Below are 23,891 nucleotides of genomic sequence, written 5' to 3'. Positions count from 1 at the left end.
ATTTGATTATGCTTCCGCTTAATGTTTTGTAGAAGTAGAACAAGTATTATGCTTTAGGACATTGCATATAGTAGTTTGTTCTACAAGTGAAATTTCTACATGGTATCAAAGCACAGTTGATCAAGCAAGAATAGTATACTAGCAGGAGAAATTTGAAGTTTATTATTTGGGATATAGATCTCAAGTTCTTATCACATCTATTTCATCGATGGCGTTCTATGGTTTGAGGCTTGAGTATGCCCTTGATGGCAGCTCAAACTATATAGCTTGGAAGGATCGCATGGAGGCAGTTTTGGAGGATAATGGTTTTAAGGATTTCATTGATCAAGAAATCCCTAAGCCTATTGACAAGACTAAGTAGGTGGAATGGAGGAAGTGTGTGGCTAGAGCTAGGAGAATTCTCTTGGAGGGAGTGCGAGATCACATTGTCTCGAGCCTCCATGGGAAGGAGACTCTGCATGCAATGTGGAAAACATTGAAAGATTTATATCAGAATAGCAGTGATCAGAGGAAGTTGGCACTAAAGGACAAACTTCAAAATATCAAGTGTGAAAGGGATGAGACGATCTCTATGTATTTGACCAAGCTCATCACATGCAGGGATGAGCTTGCAAGTGTAGAGGTCGTGACATCAGATGAGGATATGGTGAGTCTAGCACTCCTTGGCCTTCCTAAGAGCTGGCATAGCTACCAGGACTCGGTGAATGGAAGGGAGAAATTGCCAGATTAGGACGACTATGGTCAGATTTGATGCAGGAGGAGATCAGACGGAGCACCAGAGACAGTTCTTCATCCATGCATGATGAGGAGAACTGTGCCTTAGCGAGTAAGGCAAAGAATGGGAAGGAGAAGGTTTCTCTTTCCCAATCCAGTTATTCCAATGATGGGAAGAAGGTTGAAAAATCGAAAGTGCAATGCTTTCGTTGTCATGAGGTGGGCCATTATGCTGCAAATTATCCATGAAGGAAATCCAAGAAGGGATCCGGGGAAGGATATGAAGGTGAGGCACTTGCTTCACAATTTGATTTGGATTTCGCACTCTTCACATGCATGGTTTCATCCATGGTGGGAAGTGGTTGATTTCTTGATAGTGGAGCTTCTTTCCACATGACCGAAAACAAGAGTTTGTTCAGTACTTTGGAGGAGAAAGATCTCCAGATACTCATAGCGATGGGTAATGATGAGAAGTATAGTGTCTCAAGCGTAGGCACGGTTATTTTTTAGAGGGAGCATGGAACTCGCCTTACCTTGACCAATGTCAAGTATGTACCAGGACTGAGGAGAAACTTGGTGTCGATTGCGATGCTGGAAGACAGAGGCTATGAGGTAGTCTTCAGTAAGGGAAAGGTTTTCCTTACACACATCATCACTAGACAGGTGAAGCAGATTGGTTCACGGGTCAAGAACCTGTATGCTCTTGAGGTTCAAGATGCATGAAGCCTTGAGCAGCAAGGCAACTGATGGAGACTTGGTGGTTGAGAAGGAGGGTATATTACCTCTCAACATGTAGAGCCAGAAGAAGTCTCAGACGATTGTGGAGGAGGCACGATTGGTGCAGCAGCTTCAGGAGGTTGTGGAGTAGCCACAATAGGGGACGCTGAGTGGAGATCGAATAGAGACATCTACTCTTGCAGAGACCTCCAGTAGGGGGAAACTTCGAGCCAAGTGGGCTGAGGGATCACATGCAACCATACCTCTAGGTAGGAGGTGGGGCAATATAGAGTGATCATCCCAAGGAGGAGGGGCAGGATCCTTGAGGTACCCAACCTCTTGGATGAGAACTTGCTACAGGACCCCCGATGTGGAGTAGCAGGAACTGACTGATCGAGTAGAGACAGATGTGGATGGAGCAGCAGAGAAAGTGACAATGCATGGAATCCCAGGACAGCGCATAGCTAGCAGGCTGCAGCAATGCGAGAGGCACAAGTGTTTTGCATATTGCTAGGTGGCACAGAGAAGTGTGCAATGGTGCGAGATGCATGGAGATGTTGCAGTAGCGCAGATGTAAGAGAAGGAGCACTTATCAATAGTAGGTATAGCTTCAACATCGGAGTATGTTCCTAGCTCAACAGAGTGGTCAATTGGGAGTGTTTTTGTTCCAAGTGTTGTTGGAGCAAGTGGACCAGGTAGATGTGTTGCATGTAGAACATTCCAGAGTTACAGGATCGGGTTCGAGAGAAAACCTTTCTTGTTGAGAGGGAGTGTTGAAAAATGTGCAACAAGAAATGTTAAATTTAGAATGTGTTAAAAATAGACCTGCTAAAAATAGCATGTCTAAAAATAACAGTTTGACCAGTGAGGTCATTGGCCACATTGGGTGAGAGGTGAAACTGCTAAAAATAGAAAGTTCTAAAAATAGCATTTCTGGGTCCCTTCCTATTTATAGCAGTCCCTAGTCTATCTATAGGAAGTAAAATTAATTTTGGTCTTAACAGCAGTTGGAAATATTAATTAATTAATTCAGTTGAGTTAATTAGTTAAGGAAATTCGAATTTGAAGTCTTTGTGAGCATGCACATGAGTTGTCCCACTGATTGAGGAATTTATCCTTAATTTCCTCCACTAATTGAGGGAATAAGTATGAGTTTTATAATGAGAGAATCAGTTGACTTAGTTCTAACTAGTCAAGTCCAATTAGATTATTTTAACAAGTTGTTAAAATAATAAAATGTAGTTTGTTAATGCTTGCATGCATGTGACAACTATTATTTAAGATAACTGAGAATTCACTTATGGATAACTGTTGCATGTCAGTTCTGTCAGAGGCCCAGTTGAGATCAGATGTGGGATAGTGTACTATCAGATGCTTGACTATTTCTAGTAAGTAGTTTTTGCATGGTTGAGGAACTAGTGTCCTCAAGGATTGCGTAGTTGGACCATTGGTTAATTTGGTATGTTTGGACTTAATAGCATATGCTTTTGCTATTATTTCCTAAGTAAACTACGCAAGGACCATAGGTAAAGCCTATATAAACAGGGCTTGGTTGGTTCATGAGACATATCTTCATATCTTCATAGTTCATTGAGAACTAGATAGCTTGAGAGCTTATTCTTTTTCTATTGTGAAGAGGATTTCCACTTGATTGATAATACATGTTTGGGGTTTTATGCTGGTGCTTTCCCCTGGATATATCTTGTGTTATGTGTGATTATTTCTCTTCATCAATTATGCATGTTTCTACTTGATGTTGCTCATGAATTCGATTATGCTTCCGCTTAATGTTTTGTAGAAGTAGAACAAGTATTATGCTTTAGGACATTGCATATATCAGTTTGTTCTACAGGTGAAATTTCTACATTCTTAACCTGTATTAAGATAGTTGAACTATTTTGGTTATTTTAGTAATTACATTATTGAAGATGTGTTATATTGTTTGTCACTGTTGTCTCGCCTGTGTGGACTACTCCGCCGGACATTAGACAAACCATTCTTGTTTTCTTGGTTATAACGACCATCACCCCCATATGGACTACTCTGTTGGATGGTGTATGTATTTTCCCTTGAAATTTGGTTTTAACAACTGTCGAATCTGTTGTGAACTATTCCGCTGGATGCTAGATAGACCCTTATTGTTTTTCATCTGTGTCTCTCCCTGGATGGTACTACTTGTTGAACCTCATCATTACCCTCTCCTTGACATTTTTTCTCACCTTTTTCTCTCATTTTCTCATAAGACTACAGAACCAATCAATGATAAATGATAGGTTTTGTCTTAGGGAAAGCATTAAAATGATCACCATATTATATTTTCATGTTCTTGCTATTTTAATATATTTTTACAAATTAGCTACAGAATGCAACCTATTCTATAGCTAACTGTGGATTCCATAGCTACTCTCATGGTTTGGCTGGTTACAGGTTTCAAATGAAGAACTAGGCCACATGGGCATTTCCATAATCATCTCCACATGGATTCTATTCTATTCACTCAGTCCAGATCAATGGAAAAGGAAGCCTAAGGAAATGGTCAAAGATGAAGTCAAAATATGTGATCTAGAAGCAGTAGGACTCTTGATTTGCTCCTTCGTAGCTAATCAAGAGTCTAATAGTTATGTTGAAGATTTAATTCGAATTAGCCACCTGTCACTGATCAAAAGTTAAACAGTCCTATTATAATTCGAATTAAGCCACTTGTAGCAAGTTTTTCTCATAAACAGTCATGTTAGATTTAATTTGAATTACCCACCTGTAGCAAGTTTTTCTCATAAAATAGTTATGTTATTTTCCTATAAATATCGGTTGTATGGAACCGAGAAGTAGTTAGAAGGAATTACAGGCTTTTTGCTGATACTCTGTATTTAGACTTTGTTTTTTTCATAATACAAACTTCGTTTTGTCAATGATGGTTTAAAGTGTATCCTTAACTAGCTAGCATTCCAGCCACATCAGTTGTAGAGGGCCCCTGCATCGAAGGAGGTTTTTCACTTGTTATTTTCAGTTTAATTTCTATTACTCTGTTTTCAACAAGTTTGTTTCTAATTTAGAATGATATTTCATTTTAGTTTTTAACTAATAGTGTAAGAATAAAATCACAACTGTGCAACCTTGTTCTTCTGAGATATTTCGTGGAAAAATGACTTTGTTTCCAAACTAAATTAAGATTGAAGTAATAAGAATACACAGTTTCTTAGTTTTTCTTGTTGTTTTGTTATTCATTTTCTTAGGACAGAATTGTCAATTAACTGTGTTAATGGATGTTTTCAAAAACCATTTCAAAATGATGATGACCCTAACTTAAATGGTTAAATATCTAATTCATAAAATGATTGAATTTACTCAGTACATTGTTAGTTTTCCATGCTTTTACCTTTTTTCTGCTTTCATGTCCTTACTTAGTTGCATCACTGATATTCCAAAAAATCATTTCAAGGATATTGATTCCATCATATTCCAAAATTGAATGGTTGAATGTTTAAATGAATGCAATTATTGAGTTACCTTTTGCATCAATATCACTCTTTGTTTTAAGAATTAGATCCATGGATTAGGACTAATAATAAGATAAGATAGATATTATGTTTTCTTATTAGGTTATAACTAGTCAACAGTTCCTGTTCCATTTTTAGGAAATTAGACTAACTTAGGAACCTTTCCTTTCCTTTAAAATTCATTAGATCCATTTAAATTTCCTCATAGTTTGTACATTCTTAGACATCAAAGAATGAAAACCCCCAAAACAAACATAAAATACAAAACAACGAAGTAGGAGAAAGGTTAACTAAGCAGATATAGTGCATAACACTTCATCAGTTTACAAACCTCGATTGATAATTTATGCAAGCAATTTAGGACACTAAATTGACTAAACATTATAACCTCTCATCTAGAGGCTCATTTTTACCCTTTCCCTTATAGTAAGAGAACCCAAACACAAATTTACATTACGCACTCACTAGGCATACTCACCTCATTTTCTTGAAGTTACAAGCATAACACTCTCGGGTTCTAAAAACCAAGAGCTAAGGAAAATCTCTAAGATAATGGCAACCAGGCCATCGTACCGAATGGGACTCCTACACCAAACTGTGTGAGTTATATTTGGGATTTCATACTGGGGAGATCTCCTGAATGTTTGTGGGTCCAGCACCATCCACACGTGTCTTGTCACAGTTTGGCTTGAGGTGTGCCTTATTTAAAATATGTACTGTTGTATGTACCACTTCTACCCAATAGGTTTGAGGAATGTTTCTTTCTTGCATCATGGCTCTAGCCAATTGCTGAATAGATTTGTTTTCTCTTTCTGTAACTCCATTCTGTTGAGGTTTGTTTGCAATAGTATACTATCGTTTTATGTGAAATTAATTACATAGGTTTGCAAACTCATCTGAGGTAAATTCACCTCCTCTTTCTGACCTTATGCACTTTTTCTTGCACCTTGTTTGATTTTCTGCCAATGCCTTGAATGTTTTAAATTTCTCAAATGCTTCTAACTTATTTATGAGAAATTCCACCCAAGTCAATCTCAAATAGTCATCGATTACCAGCATGAAATATTGTTCTCCTCCTGGTGCTTCTATCCTGGAAGGTCCACACAAATCCATATGAACTAACCGCAAATGCTTACTCTTAATAGTTTATCTTTGACTTTGAATGATGTTCGTGTTTTTTTACTCATTTGACATGATTTTCAGATAGTGTTTTGAGGCTTCTTTAATGTTGGTAGATCTCTAACTACTCTCTTCTTACTGAGTTTGATGATGTGATCAAAATTGATATGCCCCAATCTCCTATGCCACAACCAAGATTCATCTTATTTGCTAATGTAGTATTCTTCACTTTCTTCCGTCAAGATATATACATTATTCTCATTTCGAACTCCTTTAGCCAGAACCTTCCCTATAGATGTTGACCTAATTTCAAAGTCTTGAGCTCTAAAGAGAACATCACAACCTTTGTCACACATCTAAATTACACTCAACAAGTTATGTTTTGTACCACCTACAAATAATACATCAAGAGCCTTTCCTCTTCCATTGTTCATACTGATTGTACCCTTTCCTCTAATTTTTCTGATTCATCATTGTCAAATGTGACATTTCCAGTTTTATTTTCATCTAGGGAAACAAACTTGCTTTTATCTCTTGTCATATGTCTAGAGCATCCATTATCCACATATCTTTTATTGTTTTCATCTTGAGCATATAGAACTAGGTCACACTTATCAGGTTTTTTTTTTCTTCTACCTTCTTTCTCCATTGCATGCATCGATTTGTTCTATAAATATTTTGAGATGTTAATCTATTGTCTTTAAGCTGACATTCATATGACTTGTGCCCAAAGTTGTGACAATAGAAACATTCAGTGATATCAAGGAGAGGAGAAAATGCATTTTTGTCTAGATTCATGTTTGTTTTAATGTTTGTGAATCCATGTTAGGCCCCTATATGACTAGTGTAACTCCTTACTGTTATTAGGACAACCCCCTTATTATATTGTTGTACCCATGTAGTCCCCATATCGTTACTATTGTGCCCCATAGAAGCCCACTATTGTTATTATTGTGCCCTTACATTATTATTGTTATGTCGGCTCTGATTATATTATGACCCCTTAGACTCCTATATATAGAAAAGAGGTCTTTTCATTTGTATCATGAAAGAATCATTCATTTGTGTAATGTAAAGGAGGTTTCCCCATCGAAGAGGCTGAATTCTAAGGCGTTGATCTATTTTTTCTATCTTTTTGTGAGCTGGTTTCATAACATTTGGTATCAGAGCTTTGGATTCTAGGGTTTCGCTGCTCCAAACAAGTCATCGTGGTATTTTTTCTATAAATATTTTTTTGCGACATTTCAGAAGAAAAAAAAAAACCATTTGAGACGAAATCACGTTGAACCTGGGATCTGAATTTTAGAGCTTTTTGTGCTATATTTGCAGAGATATGATCTGAGGAAGTTGGTCTTTTTGCAGACTCCTGAATTACATTCCAAACAGGTGACCTGGGGAAAATCGTCATAACTTTCTCTCTGAGCATCGGATTGAAATTTCGTAAGAAGGTACAGAAAGAGGATGGACTTTAGTTTCTTGTATATATTTTTTAGAGCCAAAGGTCGAAACAGTGACACGTGGCACTTCATACAATTTCGCTCTTCTGAAAAGGTATATAATCAGGTTATCTTAGGAGATTGTGCATAACTCATTCTTGGAGAATCTAAATTCAATCAGATTGGTGGCATTGGAAATAGGACATAGAGGGATACTGTAGATCGGAATTTCAGAACTGGAAGAACCACAATTACAGAGTTATAGTCATTTCAAGATTGAGCTCCTAAAATCAAGAAAAGGCGATATGAGGAAGTTTGATGGCAAGGATTTGGTAAATTGGATACTTCAGATGGAGCAATATTTTGATCTACATGGTGTACCACTGTTACAAAAGGTATGTATTGCATCTTCATATTTAGAACTGGATCAATTTTTATGGTATAAATGGCTTTGTTCTCGTAAACAACTTGTTACGTGGTCAATTCTCGCGAAGGAAATGATAGCACATTATGAGGATACAAAGAGCAACACCTTCTTTAGAGAAACACCACAACAATTGGAAGGAGTAAAAGGGCCTTGTGACATAGTGGAAAGTAAAATTATGGAAACAAGGAATTCTACCCCTCACAACTATAAAGATGGAAGTTTTGTTTCTCCTAGCCTTCCACAACCTACAAGGGTTACACCACAACAATTGGAAGAAAAAAGAGAAAAAGGGCTTTGTTACAATTGTGATAGCAAATGCACTAAAGGTCATAAGTGTGCTGAGAAGAAATTATTTTACATAAAGTATGAAGAGGAGGAAGAAAAGGATCAAGAAACATCAAAAGAAGAGGATATGTGCCAAAACCCAACCACAGAGAAAGAAGAAATGAATCAGACCATATCTTGTAAAGCATTGGCAAGAATTACCACTCCTCAAACTCTCAAGATAGAAGGACATATCAAGAAGAAAAAGGTGCAAGAAGTGAAAGATCACATCGAGAAAGAAGAAATGAATCCAACCATATCTTGTAATTCACTGGTCGGAATTACCACTCCTCAAACTATCAAAATAGAAGGGCATATCAAGAAGAAAAATGTTCAAGAAGTGAAAGATCACATCGAGCATCAAGAAATGAATCCAACCATATCTTGTAAGGCATTGGAAGAAATTACCACTCTTCAAACTCTAAAGAAAGGACATATCAAGAATAAGAAGGTTCAAGCAGTGAACGATCACATCGAGAATCAACAACAAGTTCTCCAACTTTTAAAGGATAACGCCACTTTGGTGTAGAATCAAATGAAAAAATAGGTAGATCAACATCGCAGTGAAAAATGTTTTGATGTAGGTGATTGGGTATTTTTACGGCTACATCTCAAGAAAGCTATTTATGAGAAGGAAATGTTGGCAATACTACATGCATTTAAGAAATGGTGACCTTACCCAATGGGAAGACATATCAAGGTAAAAATGGATCATGATAGTCTTAAATACTTTTTAGAACAAATATTATCTTTAGAAGAACAGAAAAAATGGGTCACAAATATGTGGGTTATGACTTTGACATCATCGATAGAAAAGGGAAGCAATATTTTGTTGCAAATGCACTCTCAAGAAAGGATGAGGATGTGGAAGCATTGTTTTGTGCTATTTCTATTATCCAACCAGATTGGATAAACGAATCAAGGGATGAATGGAAGAAGGACGAGGAATTATGGCCACTCATTCAAAAGTTGCAGAAGATCCCAATTCAAACAATATTGCCAGAACTTGAAGAGGAAGGAAAAATCATATTCGAACCTGGAGCAGTCACAGAAGAAAGTACCCGACAGCTACGAAATCGATCAATTTCAGAGTATCTCATCAAGTGGAAGAACTTACCCACTGAAGATTCCACATGGGAGGACAATAATTTTATACAGAAGCATCAAGAGCTACTCAAGGGTTGAGGACAACAATTTTTGAAGGAGAGGGGCACGTTAGGCCCCTATACCACTAGTGTAACCCCTTACTGTTATTAGTACAACCCCTTTATTATATTGTTGTACCCATGTAGTCCCCACATCGTTACTATTGTGCCCCATAGAAGCCCACTATTGTTATTATTGTGCCCTTACATTATTATTGTTATGTCAGCTCTGATTATATTATGACCCCTTAGACTCCTATATATAGAAAGGAGGTCTTTTCATTTGTATCACGAAAGAATCATTCATTTGTGTAATGTAAAGGAGGTTGCCCCCTCGAAGAGGCTGAATTCTAAGGTGTTGATCTATCTTTTCTATCTTTTTGTGAGCTGGTTTCATAACAATCCATTCTTTCTTATCTTAAAATTTCCTAAATCAATTCTTCTGACATAAGCTCTACAATTTATGGATGTTGAAAAGTGTGCAACAAGAAATGCTTGTTGAGAATCCAACAAGATGATGGAGCTTAGTGGAAAGGAGTCGCCTTCACTAAGTGGGCCCGCATGCAAATTATGGTGCAAGTTCTATTTTTGGATCCCAGCAGGGATGATCACATCAGGAGTGACCACAGCAGGGATGATCACAGCAGGAGTGACCACGACAGGGATCATCACAGCAGGAGTGACCACAGCAGGAGTGATCACAGCAAGAGTGATCAAAGTCTATTTTTAGATTGGTTGTCAAAAATAGAAAAGTCAAATATTATTGTCTCATAATAATATTTGGACTATAAACTTTATCTTATTCTCTTGGAGCACTTCAGTTTGAGATGCAGATGTGGCACATGCAGCAGTCAGAAGGAAGTACGCTTTCTTTGTGGGTCAGTTGAGTTGTTGCATGCATGACTTCAGTTAGAACTCAATCGGTTGAGTTTGGTGGTATTGATTGTAGAGTTGATGGAGTTGTGTTCAGTTTGACTTGGTTAAACTATTTGTAATTAGTCTAACTGCAAATAGACTAATGATGAGTTGTTAAACTAATTATTAACTCATAATGCAACTATAGAATACATCAGTTAACTCAGTTTCATGTCAGTGCATGTTCAGTTCAGGAGGGACAGGTGTTAGAGGATCAGATTGCTATCAGTTGTGACTATAGTTGTGCATGATGATTTGCACAATCAAAGGGATTGAGTATGCCAATGAATTGGCCATATACCAAGTGTTATAGCCTCTGCTCATGTCTTTCCCAGTGTGAGTGATTCTTTGGAGGTTAAATACGAGTTTGGTAAACCATTCTCATTCATTCTTGAGTAGGTATTGAGCTGTGGAGGCAGGCAAGCAGTGAGGGAGATTTGGAGATCACATCTGAGCTGTATTGTGTGTAGCATGTGGAGATAGTACTAAGTACTTGTGAGGAGTATTGTACTATTTATTGTTACATGATTCAATCACTATAATATACAGATAGTTGGGGTTTTAGCGAGATGCTTTCCCCGGGAAAATACTGTGTTGATATGTGTGATTGATGCTTCTATGTACGCCTGTGAATGTTTCTGCTTCTGTAAATTGATGATCAACGTAGAGGAGGTTATGTATTATGCATGTTTCACTTATAAGTGTATAATCAGGATAATCTCCGTGAATATGTGTCATATTATTCAAAATTTCTACATGGTATCAGAGCTACTTGATTTGTAGAAGAGATTTTTACAGGATATCAAGCGAGGATTGATCATCAGATCTATTATTCAGGTAGTGTTTACATTTTATTTCTTCAGGTAGAGTCTGTAATCGGGCCAGGTAGCCTCTGGATTCATCCTTCTTTTGGAAGGTGAGATATCCGGTGAATGCCCAGATAGTCAATCTCTGTACAAGAAATACTTTGTTCTCACAAATTTTAGATCAGAAACGGTTGAGTTTTGAGCTGGTGGAATGGCGCTCAAGGATAAAACTTAGAAACATTAAGTGTGAGAATGGAGACAGTATGCCCCATTATCTCACGAAGTTCACCCAATGTCGGGAAGAGCTGGGAAGTGTGGGGGTGACTGTCGGATGAGGATGGTGAGTCTAACACTCCTTGACCTTCCTAAGAGTTGGTATAGCTACCAGGACTCGGTGAATGGAAGGGAGAAATTGCCAGGATGGGAGAGACTTTGGTCAGATCTTGTGCAAGAGGAGATTAGATGGCGCACCAGAGACAGTTCTTCATCTATGCATGATGAGGAGAACTGTGCCTTAGCGAGTAAGGTGAAGAAGGGGAAGGAGAAGGGTTCTCTTTTCGAATCCAGTTCTTCCAGTGGTGGGAAGAAGGTTGACACATCGAAAGTGCGATGCTTTCGTTGTCATGAGGAGGGTTCACAGGTCAAGAACCTGTATGCTCTTGAGGTTCAAGATGCATGCAAAGCCTTGAGCAGCGAGGCAATTGATGGAGACTTGGTGGTTGAGAGGGAGCGTATATTACCTCCCAACATGCAGAGCCAGAAGAAGTCTCAGATGATTGTGGAGGAGCCACGATTGGTGCAGCAGCTTCAGGAGATTGTGGAGGAGCCACAACAAGGGAAGCTGAGAGGAGATTGAGTAGAGACATCTACTCATGCAGAGACCTCCAGTAGGGGGAAACTTCGAGCCAGGTGGGCTGAGGGATCACATGCAGCCATACCTCCAGGTAGGAGGTGGGGCGATATAGAGTGATCGTCCCAAGGAGGAGGGGCAGGATCCTTGAGGTACCCAACCTCTTGGATGAGACCTTGCTACGGGAGCCTCGATGTGTAGTAGCAGGAACTGACTGATTGGGTAGAGGCAGATGCGGATGGAGCGGCAGAGAGAGCGACAGTGCAGGTAATCCCAGGACAGCGCATAGCTAGCAGGCTGCAGCAATAGGCAGGCTGCAGCAGATGCAATGGTGTGAGATGCATGGAGATGTTGCAGTAGCGCAGATGTCAGAGAGGGAGCACTTGTCAGCAGCAGGTAGAGCTTCAACATCAGAGGGTGTTTCTAGCCCAACAGGGAGGTTAGTTGGGAGGTGCAGTGCGGATGCAATGTCGGGAGATAGAACTAGCAGCAGCACAGATGCAGTCAGAGATCAAAGTGACAGAGGCTAGAGCAGTTAGGTACTGAAGAGCACAGAGATGCAGAGTTTTCAGTTGACAGAGGCAATAGCAGTCAGAGACTTTGACAATAGAGCAAGTAGACCGGCCAGACGTTTTGCATGGAGAACATTCCAGAGTTACAGGATCAGGTTTGAGAGGAAGCCTTTCTTGTTGAGAGGGAGTGTTGAAAAGTTTGCAACAAGAAATGCTTGTTGAGAATGCAACAAGATGATGGAGCTTAGTGGAAAGGAGTCGCCTTCACTAAGTGGGCCCGCAGGCAAATTATGGCGCAAGTTCTATTTTTGGATCCCAGTAGGGATGATCACAGTAGGAGTGACCACAACAGGGATGATTACAGCAGGAGTGACCACAGCAGGGATGATCACAGCAGGAGTGACCACAGCAGGAGTGATCACAGCAGGAGTGATCAAAGTCTATTTTTAGACTGGCTGTCAAAAATAGAAAAGTCAAATATTATTGTCTCATAATAATATTTGGACTATAAACTTTATCTTATTCTCTTGGAGCACTTCAGTTTGAGCTACAGATATGGCACATGCAGCAGTCAGAAGGAAGTACGCTTTCTTTGTGGGTCAGTTGAGTTGTTGCATGCATGACTTCAGTTAGAACTCAATCAGTTGCGTTTGGTGGAGTTGATTGTAGAGTTGATGGAGTTGTGTTCAGTTTGACTTGGTTAAACTAGTTGTAATTAGTCTAACTGCAAATAGACTAATGATGAGTTGTTAAACTAATTATCAACTCATAATGCAACTATAGACTACATCAGTTAACTCAGTTGCACGTCAGTGCATGTTCAGTTCAGGAGGGACAGGTGTTAGAGGATCAGATTGCTATCAGTTGTGACTATAGTTGTGCATGATGATTTGCACAATCAAAGGGATTCAGTATGCCAATGAATTGGCCATATACCAAGTATTATAGCCTCTGCTCACGTCTTTCCCAGTGTGAGTGATTCTTTGGAGGTTAAATACAAGTTTGGTAAACCATTCTCATTCATTCTTGAGCAGGGATTGAGCTGTGGAGGCAAGCAAGCAGCGGGGGAGATTTGGAGATCAGATCTGAGCTGTATTGTGTGTAGCATGTGGAGATAGTATTGAGTACTTGTGAGGAGTATTGTACTATGTATTGTTACATGATTCAATCACTATAATATACAGATAGTTGGGGTTTTTAGCGAGATGCTTTCCCCGGGAAAATATTGTGTTGATATGTGTGATTGATGCTTCTATGTACGCCTGTGAATGTTTCTGCTTCTGTAAATTGATGATCAACGTAGAGGAAGTTATGTATTATGCATGTTCCACTTATAAGTGTATAATCAGGATAATCTCCGTGAATATGTGTCATATTATTCAAAATTTATACAATGGATTTATGTCCAAAATCTTTACATACGTAACAATATCCATAAAACAAAAATATTTGTACATGGTAGTGGATGTTGTTTTAGAATCTAACCATCTTGACATTTGATAGTCCTGTCTCCTGAAGAAGTGTGGTTTCTGATAGATTTTTGTTTGATTATCCATTTCTTTTACCTTTTGTACTTTTTCGACAATGTTTCTTTGCATTTATTCATTTTATGGTGAAGTGTTGCTCAAATTTTTGTTCTCGGATTGATGTGATTGTTCATCCTCTCCCCTAGCAGATTTTACAAAGGTGATTGTCCTTTTATCCTCTGTCTTGGATTTACTAGATTCTCCTTCATAGCCTAACACTGTCTTTATGAGTGGAGACCTATGAACATTTAATATCACATCCAGTTTTTCAGACCCTTTTATCTACTAAATATTCATGTTTAGTTCAGTTTGAGCCTTCTCTAGCTTCTTCTTTAGGCTTACCACCTCTTCTCACAATCTTTCACACTCCTAAATTTTCTCTTTTATTTGCTTCATTAAAATGTCTTCCACCTTCTTTGCTTCTTCAATTTCAACTTTCAACTTGATAATGTCTTCTGAATTTGATTCGTCCTTTACATATTTCAATAGGATCTCTTTATGCTTTCTATTCTTTAGTTTAAGACTTTATATTTCATTTAGGGCACTTATTAACTCCCCCTCAAGGTCTACATCACCTTCCTCTTCTTCTTCGTATTCCTCGCAATCCTTTTGAAGTTATTCCAAGGCCATTAGCATGAATTCATTGTTTCCATCTTCACTAGAGGATACATTGGAACTTTTAGATCCACTGTTATCTTCTTGAGCATAGAAACATTTTCTTTTGAATTTTCTCTCTTTCTGCATTTTGTTAGACTTGATCTTCTCTTTCCCTTTAGGCTGATTTTCCTCTTTATTATAAATACATTTTGATGCATAATGTCCCACTCTTCCATAATTAAAACACTTAAATGGAAATTTTCTTTTGTACTTACCTATGCCTTTCTTCAACCTTCTAACAAATTTGTATTCTTCTTCATCAAAACCTGAGCATGAACACTCCTTTTCTTCTATGGGCTTGTCTACCTTGAAATCTACCTCTCTACTGGCTGCCATCCCTTTTGGAATTCTCATCTTATATGCTTTCAAAGAGCCAAGTAGTTGATCATTGTTCAAAGTCTCAAATTTTGTTGCCTGTTCTATAGCTGAAACCTTAGGATTGAATTTAGAAGGTAATGACCTCAATATTTTCTAAATTATTACACTTTCTTTGATTGTTTCTCCTAGACACAGCATGATATTTACAACATCATCAACTCTTAAAAAGAATTTAGCTATATCTTCATCTTCAATCATTTTTAAGGTCTCAAATTACGTTCTATACACTTGTAATTTGGACATATTCACCTTTATATATCCTTCATGAATGTTTTTTTATTTAACGAGATGTCTTTGGTTGTCTCACAATGCATTACTGTGATAAAATCAGACTCACATAGACCATTCGGAAGTGCATTCATAGCTTTTACATTAGCTATAAAATTTAGTTTGGCATCTTTTTCACTAGTTATTTCCTTTGGTTCTTCATACCCTATCATCACAGCAACCCAGACTTCTACTCCTAGAGACATTAAATATGTCTTCATTCTCACTTTCCAAAAGGCATAGTTTGTACCAGTAAATAGAGGGACTTTATTTGTTTAGCATCCTTCTTAACTAGCCATTTTAGGACCTCCTTCCAGTTGTTAGAATGCTACTGAAGGAACTTGGCTCCGATACCAATTGATATTTATGATTGGGTATTACTGAGAGAGGAGGTGAATCAATAATTAAAAATACTTTACATTTTCTCAACTTAATTTTCTTCTTATGCAACTAATGGTTCATGTTTGTGCTCTATTATTATTGAATTCCTTTTGCATGTGTCAAAGGGAGAAATTTGCAAACTTTTATTTATAAAAAATTCAAGAACATCCACACAACATTCAAGAACCAACACATGAAGATACCATATATAAGTGGAAACCCTGAAGGGAGAAAACCATGAGTTTTAGGCTGAAAGTGATGTGAAGGTAAGCTTCTACTCCTTATTACATCAGATTTTGTAGGCTTCAACCTACAAGAGGCTCCTACGTCAAAGGAAGCTCCAACTCCCACAAATTTTCTGTAGGCTACAACCCACAGGAGGCTCCTACCTCAACAAGCTACAACCTGTTCTTTTTCAAGCTACAATATAGAAAGGGGAAAAAATATCTCAAGCACAACATCAAGTCACAAATGTTGGTTACCTCATTCACAGTCCTGTTGTCAAGTCTACTGTTGCATTACTTCTCCTTTTCCACTTTGTGTCTCTTCTGCTACTACTCATCAACTTTCTTGTGCATATTGTTTTTCCTCAAAAAACCCTTTTTGTATTCTTTGTAGGAATATGAAATGAGGCATTGTCTCTTGGTCCTAAAAAAATTTGTTCATAAGCCTGTCTCTTCATTTTAAGTTCTGAAAACAATTTGTAACATAAACTAGAGCTGAAATAAAACAACTCAACCAATAATGATTATTTTGTATCATACATTTTATGTTCAATGAAAACATATATTTTTCATCTTGTGTCTCAATATTTTATGTTCCATTTGACAATGTTTAGCCTTTACATTGATTAACATAGCCTTTTCACTTCACATCACTTTCAGCCTTTTGCATTCAAACATAAATTATCACCAATTCAACATTCAACATTCATGTGATCAATGAAATCAATGCCAACATTACCAATACTTGAGTGTGTCGAAATATATATGGATAATTTTTCTGTGTATGGTAATGTTTTTTAGGAAGCCCTCAAGAATTTGGAAAAAGTGTTGGTTAGGTGTTAGGAGGATAATCTTGCTATAAGTAATGTGAAATGTTGAAGGATGTTTAATGCAAGAATAGTTCCCAAAGACCTTATCTCTAGTGAAGGTATATAAGTTGACCTTGCCAAGGTTTAAGTTATTGCAAACCTGCTAGTACTGAAACATCAAAAGGAGGTGAGGAGTTTTCTAGGTCATGTTGGCTACTATAGGAGGTTCATTGAGCATTTTGCTAGGATTGTTGATCCTCTATTTTTTTGGCTTTATAAGGATACTAACTTTTCTTGGATTGATGCTTGCCAATATGCTTTTGAGGAATTGAAGGAAAAATTGGCTCAGACACCTATCTTGAGAGAACCTAATTGGTCCCTTCCATTTCATATCTCCACGGATGCCTCAGAGACAAATTTTCATTCATTCTTGGGATAATAGGAAGGACGGTCTTCCTATGCCATCTACTTTGCTAGAAAAAACCTTACGCCTACTGAATTGGATTATACAATGACAAAGAAATATTTTTTAGTTGTGATCTATGCCATGACAAGATATGAGGTGTTTGTACATACATATCATTCCACCATAAAATATTTGATGAATAATCCATTGACTAATGGACGAGTTACTAGGTGGTTGTTATTGTTCAGGAATTTAATATTACTATTTTGGATAGGCCTAGTAAAGCCAATGTAGTAGCTAGTTTTCTTTCTAAAATAAATAATCCAAGCCAAATAATTCCTTTGGATGATACTTTTCTTGATAAGAATTTGTTTTTTGTTTCTACTAACTCTTTGTGGTTTGTAGATATAGCCAACTACTTGGTCATAGAAAAACACCACCACATATTTTCGTTAGAGAAAAGCATAAAATCATTAAAGCTAGTGCCTTGTATTCATGGATTGAAGGAGAACTCTTCTGCACTGGTGGTGATTTGATCATTCAAAGATATGTGAGAGAGGAGGAAGTGTTAGACATAGTAAAGGTTATCTATGATGAGCCATTGGGGGGTAACTTTTCTAATAAAAGGATGGCATACAAAGTCCTTCATTCAGGTTATTATTGGCCTTCCCTTCTTCAGGATGTCAAGGAGTATGTCCATAGGTGCGATAGTTCCTAGTGAATTGGCCATTTGGTGCAAGTTGATAAAATTCCTTTGTGTCCTTAGGTAATGGTTGAGCGCTTTGAAAAATGGGCCCTTGATTTTGTGGGACCGATCACACCAACATCACTTAAGAAAATGTATATTTTAGTTTGGATTGATTACTTGACTAAATGGGTTGAAGCTAAATCACTTTCTTTTGCTACTAAAAAATATGTTGTAGACTCTTTGTTTGAGGATATTTTTACAATATTTGGTGTGCCTCGAGAAATAGTGATTAACTATGGGACGCATTTTACTTCAAGACTTATGAAGGCCATCACTGAACAATACAAAATATAACACCAGAAGTCCTTTTTGTACCATCCACAAGCCAGTGGCCAAGTGGAGTCCACTAATAAGGTTCTTGAAGCCATTTTGACTAAGATTGTGCATATACATTACAGTGATTGGGAAGCCCAATTTCTGGAGGCTTTATGGGCATATAGAACTACATGGAGGAATACTACAGGACACACCCCATATAAATTGGTGTATGGGAAGTTGGTCATTTTACCTATTGAACTTCAAATAAATACTTTCAGAACTGTAATATAGTTAGGCTTAGAGCTCTCTGAGGTATAGCAACAACGACTTCTGTAACTAAATGGGTTAGATTATATAAGAAGTGACATTGTCCAATAGACTATTCTTGTTCAATAGTAAAGGAGTAGGTGACACGATAAGTTTATTAAGAAGAAGCAGTTTCATCCAGGTGATTAGGATCTCCTATATGATTCAAAATTCAAACAATTCAAGGGGAATTCCCACCAACGTTGGTTGATTCCATATGAGGTTGTGGATGTCTTCAACAACAGAGTCGTGAAGATCAAAACCATTGATGAGCAGGGTACCTCCTTCCTGGTAAATGGACATAGAATTGAACTTTATCAACAACTGACTACTAGGGAAGATTTCATTTAGAAAATAAAGCAGTAGCCTGAGTTGGATATGGTAGGCAAGGAATATTTATAGCCTACTGACAGCTTATATTAATTTTCTCATTTTCCATTAAAAAAAATCATAAAAAGAAAAACATAATTAAAGATAAATATAAGGTTCAATTTTGAAAACCAGCTTGTTGGGGCATTTAAACATGATACCTAATTTAAAAATAGGTAACTAGTGAGAAAACTTTCCTTTAATGATTCAATAAAATGGATATGCTAACTAATAATCAATTTGTTTGTTTCTAAAAAGAGCTTAATTTTTTTTGTTCAGTATTGGTGGCAACAAAATAGATTTGCCAAAGTCTTCCCCATTACTAAGCTTGGAGTAGCCATCTTACCAAATTTTTAATATAGTTAGTAGGTCCCCTATGTTGCAACTACCTTTTATCATCATTTTCCATCATTATCATTAACACTTTCATCATTATCGCTTTACATGATGGTCACTATTTTTCTAATCTCTAGTTTGATCATCTATCTTGTTTCCATTTCCATTGCCATCCCCCTTTCCATCATCCCTTTCATCATCATTCCCATTTTCATCACTCCATCCCTTTCACATCACCATGATTATCCCTTTATCTGTCATCCTCATAATCATTTCAATTTTTTTCCTTCATTTTCCATCCCTCCTTAGTTTCCCCACTTTTATTGTTTTTAGAATAAGCATCATCAAGATTCTTGTTATCAATCTCAACTCAACACTTTCAAGTGGTAGCCTTGTGCATCAGAAAAAGATCTACATCCTTAGAAAGAGAACAATTCTTGCACGTGGAGGCCAAAAATCATTTTTTCCTATTAGTATTTTTATTATTTTTTGCCCCTGCACCTTGTATGAACCAGTGTAAAGATCACTCATCGTGTTTTTTCATATTGGTTTTGAGATGAATAGAGCAGTTGTGACAGTTCTGTGAATTTCAAAAAGTTCTTGTAAACATTTCAGGAACTATATACGGGGTGCAATACTTGCATATGAGTTGCAGGACTACTTGTAGCTTTCAATTTATAAATTCTCAATCTTAAATGAATAGACATCCTAAGGCAGGTTTGATTGAAAAAATACACTGACATATATTGACCTATCTGATTAGTTTCATCATTATTCAACCCAAGGGGGTCTTTGTAACATACCCCCTACAATCCCCTGGCCCTGACTAAGGTTAGAAGGAGGCAGTTACTATTCTGACCGAATCTCCATGGTCCAGTTATGGAAATGAGGTCCAATTTTTTTGCTTTCGTTTACTCTCGAGAAAATCAAAATGAATGATACCACTACATTCGTCTCGTTGAGATGATTCGCTCCAATCCAACTCTTGTATCCCAATATATGACCATTAAAATATTAGCCACATAGTTAGAGCCATATCACTAATCTACTATGTGGTGCCCATGTAGTCCCCATGTGGTTATTACGACCAACCTTCTCACTACCACATGGCAGTGTTACCATAGTTTCTGACCCATTCACACTAGTCAGGTAATACACACTATATTTTGAGCGTGACCCAATCCATACACATACACATTACATGAAAGTATTATGGGTGCAGGCCCCTTGAAAGCCACATCACCTCGGAAACACTCTCCCTCAAAAAAACTCTTCCCACCCCTTTTCGTTCCTTCCAAGGACGACCCTTCTGGGATTACATGGAGCTTGCCACACTAGCTGACACTTCATCATGGCTCGTCCAACCGCATGGTCCCACTCTCCTTTTTACTTATACAGGTGAGCTTCGTAATGTCACATATGTCCCGGGGTAATACCTCAACAAATTTCTACCCTGCTCCATTTGAAACCTTCAGGGTCTAGGGTGACGTCACTGGACCTAAGTGTCGGGGTGACGTCAACCTCCGCTAGTTTCTCCACATGGAATGTGTCCCCAAGTAACCTTCTTCCCCTTCCTTTTCAAGTATTTCCATTATGTGTGATTAGGGAATCCTTCGTTGAAGTTCATAATGCATGCTCAAGTTTCGACCCCACAACCGTGTCACCCCGGGAATAAAATCTTGGTAGTTTCCCTTAGGGATCCCCTTGAAATATTTGAGGATAAATTTCTAGGACATGTGGACGATTTTTATGTTTGCATCATTCGACAGTTTTTATCTCTTCACTTTTTCCCATGGAAATGACCCATAGTCGTATGGCTCTTATGCGCAAGTGCCTTCACACATCTCAGGGTTCTAACTCCCAATCCTGTAGCATAAAAGAATGTGTAAACAATGCCCATCCTAATGCTTAACTACTAAAACATTTATATGGAGCATTTTCCACGACCTCCAATGCAAAATTTGTAAATACATATAGGGGTATATGCAAGCCCCTCCAGCGATCCCTCTTGAGCTTACTAGGTACTTGGTCCAACTTAAAAATACTTAGTTAGTTATACATACATACATACATACATACATACATACATACATACATACATACATACATATATATATATATATATATATATATATATATATATATATATAGATATACGATATCCCTTTTGAGCTTTCAAAAGGGCTCGGTCCATCCCATGGAATATTTGCAGATATAGATGTGTGTGTGTGTGTGTAGAGAGATATCTCAAGTTGTTCCTCCTTAACTTAGAAATATTTAAAATAGAGCATAGTAACCAATTCATTCCAATTTAATAATTTGTACATAGAGACCTGCTTATTCATTTTTGTTGTGGCCCATTAGACGAATTTCAAGTCATTAACAGTGTATAAATATACATGTCTCTCAAAAAAATGAAAACCAAAAAACAAGTCTATGGGTACATCCAGGAATCCCTATATTTTATTTAGAAAATATACAAGGAATTAACCTTGCTTGAGTAGAAAGAAAATCGCACTTCATTACATATCACATGAATTAAACGAACACATTGAAACCATATCAATACATGCCTTAGGCCAACACTGAGACTTAAACCATTCCTTATCCATGCCTTTAAAACAACAATGTTCATTCATACAAGAATGTCTCATTCATCAGCATTGCAACCTATATTAAATTAGTACATTACACAAGCATAAAGCATTCAGAGCATGTGAGTCATAGACAAACACTTATCTTTGTTAGATTGGTCTAGACCACTGAGATTGGGACTTTAACTCTCCACCTAACCTTAGACCCACTACATCCAAGTCCTTATTGTAGTAGCTACCCCAGATCCAAATTCCAAAGCTTGAGGATGAGTGATTAAGAGATTAAACCAAACCTGCCAGCTGATATAGGGCCTCCAGAGTACCATCCACCTCCACCCACCAGCACCTTCACACAGTCAATGCCTCACAAGGAATCCAAAGGTTCACCACCTACACCCTTTAATTCACCAAGGGAATCGAAAGGTTATGCCTCCACCCTCTTATCAGCAGAAGGAATCTAGAGGTTATGCCTCCACCCTCAATTCAACAAGGGAGTCGAGAGGTTTGCTCCACCCTCAATTAGCAATAAGGGAATTCAAATGTTGCACCTCCACCCTCAATTAGAAACAAGGGGATACAAAAGCTATGTCTCCACCCTCAATAAACAACAAGGGAATACAAAGGTTGTGCCTTGTTAATTTGGTAGCTCAGGGAAAAATTCCCTCCTTTGGATAGTCTTTCTCATCAAGAAAGACCCCTCCTTGCCTTTGAAAAAATTTAATTTGGTTGAGAAAAAATATACTTTTAATTTGAAAATCTACATGTGCACAAAATGACAACTGAACCCAAAAGAAGAATATGGACACACTTGGAAGCCTATACATACAAGTCAAGTGACCCTCATTTGGACATTATCATCAAGCATCTTCTTCTTCTCTCTTCTTTGATTTGGCTCACACATGTATTAACTAGTTCGCAAATATTGGTTCGTACAGGTCTGAAGTGGTTCGCAGAGATTGGTTCGTACAGGTCTAAAGTTGTTCACGGAGATTGGTTCATACAGGTCTGAAATTGCAGGGTTCGAAGCTTGCACATGTGATCTAGGTTTTTGATTTGCAACCATAGGGTCGCCACATGGAATTTTCGATTACAGCCTGTAACAACCCTCGTTAAAAATACATGTAAAGATATATAAGACCACAGTCATGGGACACGTATTCCAAGTTGAATGGTGGGAAAAACATCCTAGTGGGTGTTCATTTCGGTTATTATGGCTAAAGGAATTTAGTAAAGGCAATGAAAAAGGCTTTGGAAAGGCATGAGGCATTTATTGGCATTTTATTTATGAAAATAATGGAAATTAGGAGAAAATGAAGGTGAAAGGTCACAAGTTGCATGTGAGGAGGAAAATGAAGGTGAAAGGTCACAAGTTGCATGTGAGGAGGAAAATGAAGGAAAATAATGGAAAATGAAGAAAATAGAGGCCTCATTGATAAAAAGGCTTATAAGGATCTGTTGGTAGACTTTTGTCAGTTCATCTTTGGAGCTCTCTCATTATTCTCTCTTTCTCTCTCATACTCTTGGACAATTAGAGTTTTATTGGAGCATTTCAACATTGGATCAAGAAAGACAAAGGAGGCAAAGAGGAAGTAGAGATCAAGAAAGGAAGAGCAGGATCAGGTAGCTACATTGGGATTCTTTGCAGGTATCGATTTGCATGTGTGATTTCCTTGCTATATTTGACACACATGGTATTGCATGTGGTTCTTTTTTTGTTATGGCATGCGCTTTTCCAAGTGTGACAATATTTTCAGCCTAGCCTTGCCATTTCTGGATAGCCATGGTGTGATGGGGTTCTCATGCTTTGGTTGAGATGGATTGTCGGATGGATTTGAAGCTAAGTGAGGTGGATCTTTGAATGATAGAACATATGGCTTAGTAACCCATGAACTAGATTGTGGGTTGTGGGAAAGCCAGATTTGGTGTTGCCTCGGTGGGCCTCAGAATCCTTGATCAATGAATGGCAAGATATACAGTAAATCCTAGAGGTGGGAGCTCTCCATCAAGCCTAGTAATCCCAAGATGGGATATGCGGTAGAGCCTAGAAAGTGGGTCCAGTTTAGGGCCTAGTGATCTGGTGTGGATTGCGGTAAAGATTGAGAAACTAGGAAACAAGAAAATTCCTCATGGTGTAGGTGGGGAAATCTAGTGGCATACATGCTTCTTTTAG

Source organism: Pinus tabuliformis, chromosome 4_2, assembly GCF_031772625.1.
Source record: "Pinus tabuliformis cultivar Carrire ecotype Pingquan chromosome 4_2, CPIR1, whole genome shotgun sequence".
Classification (NCBI taxonomy): domain Eukaryota; kingdom Viridiplantae; phylum Streptophyta; class Pinopsida; order Pinales; family Pinaceae; genus Pinus; species Pinus tabuliformis.
This window is presented reverse-complemented; position numbering follows the sequence as displayed.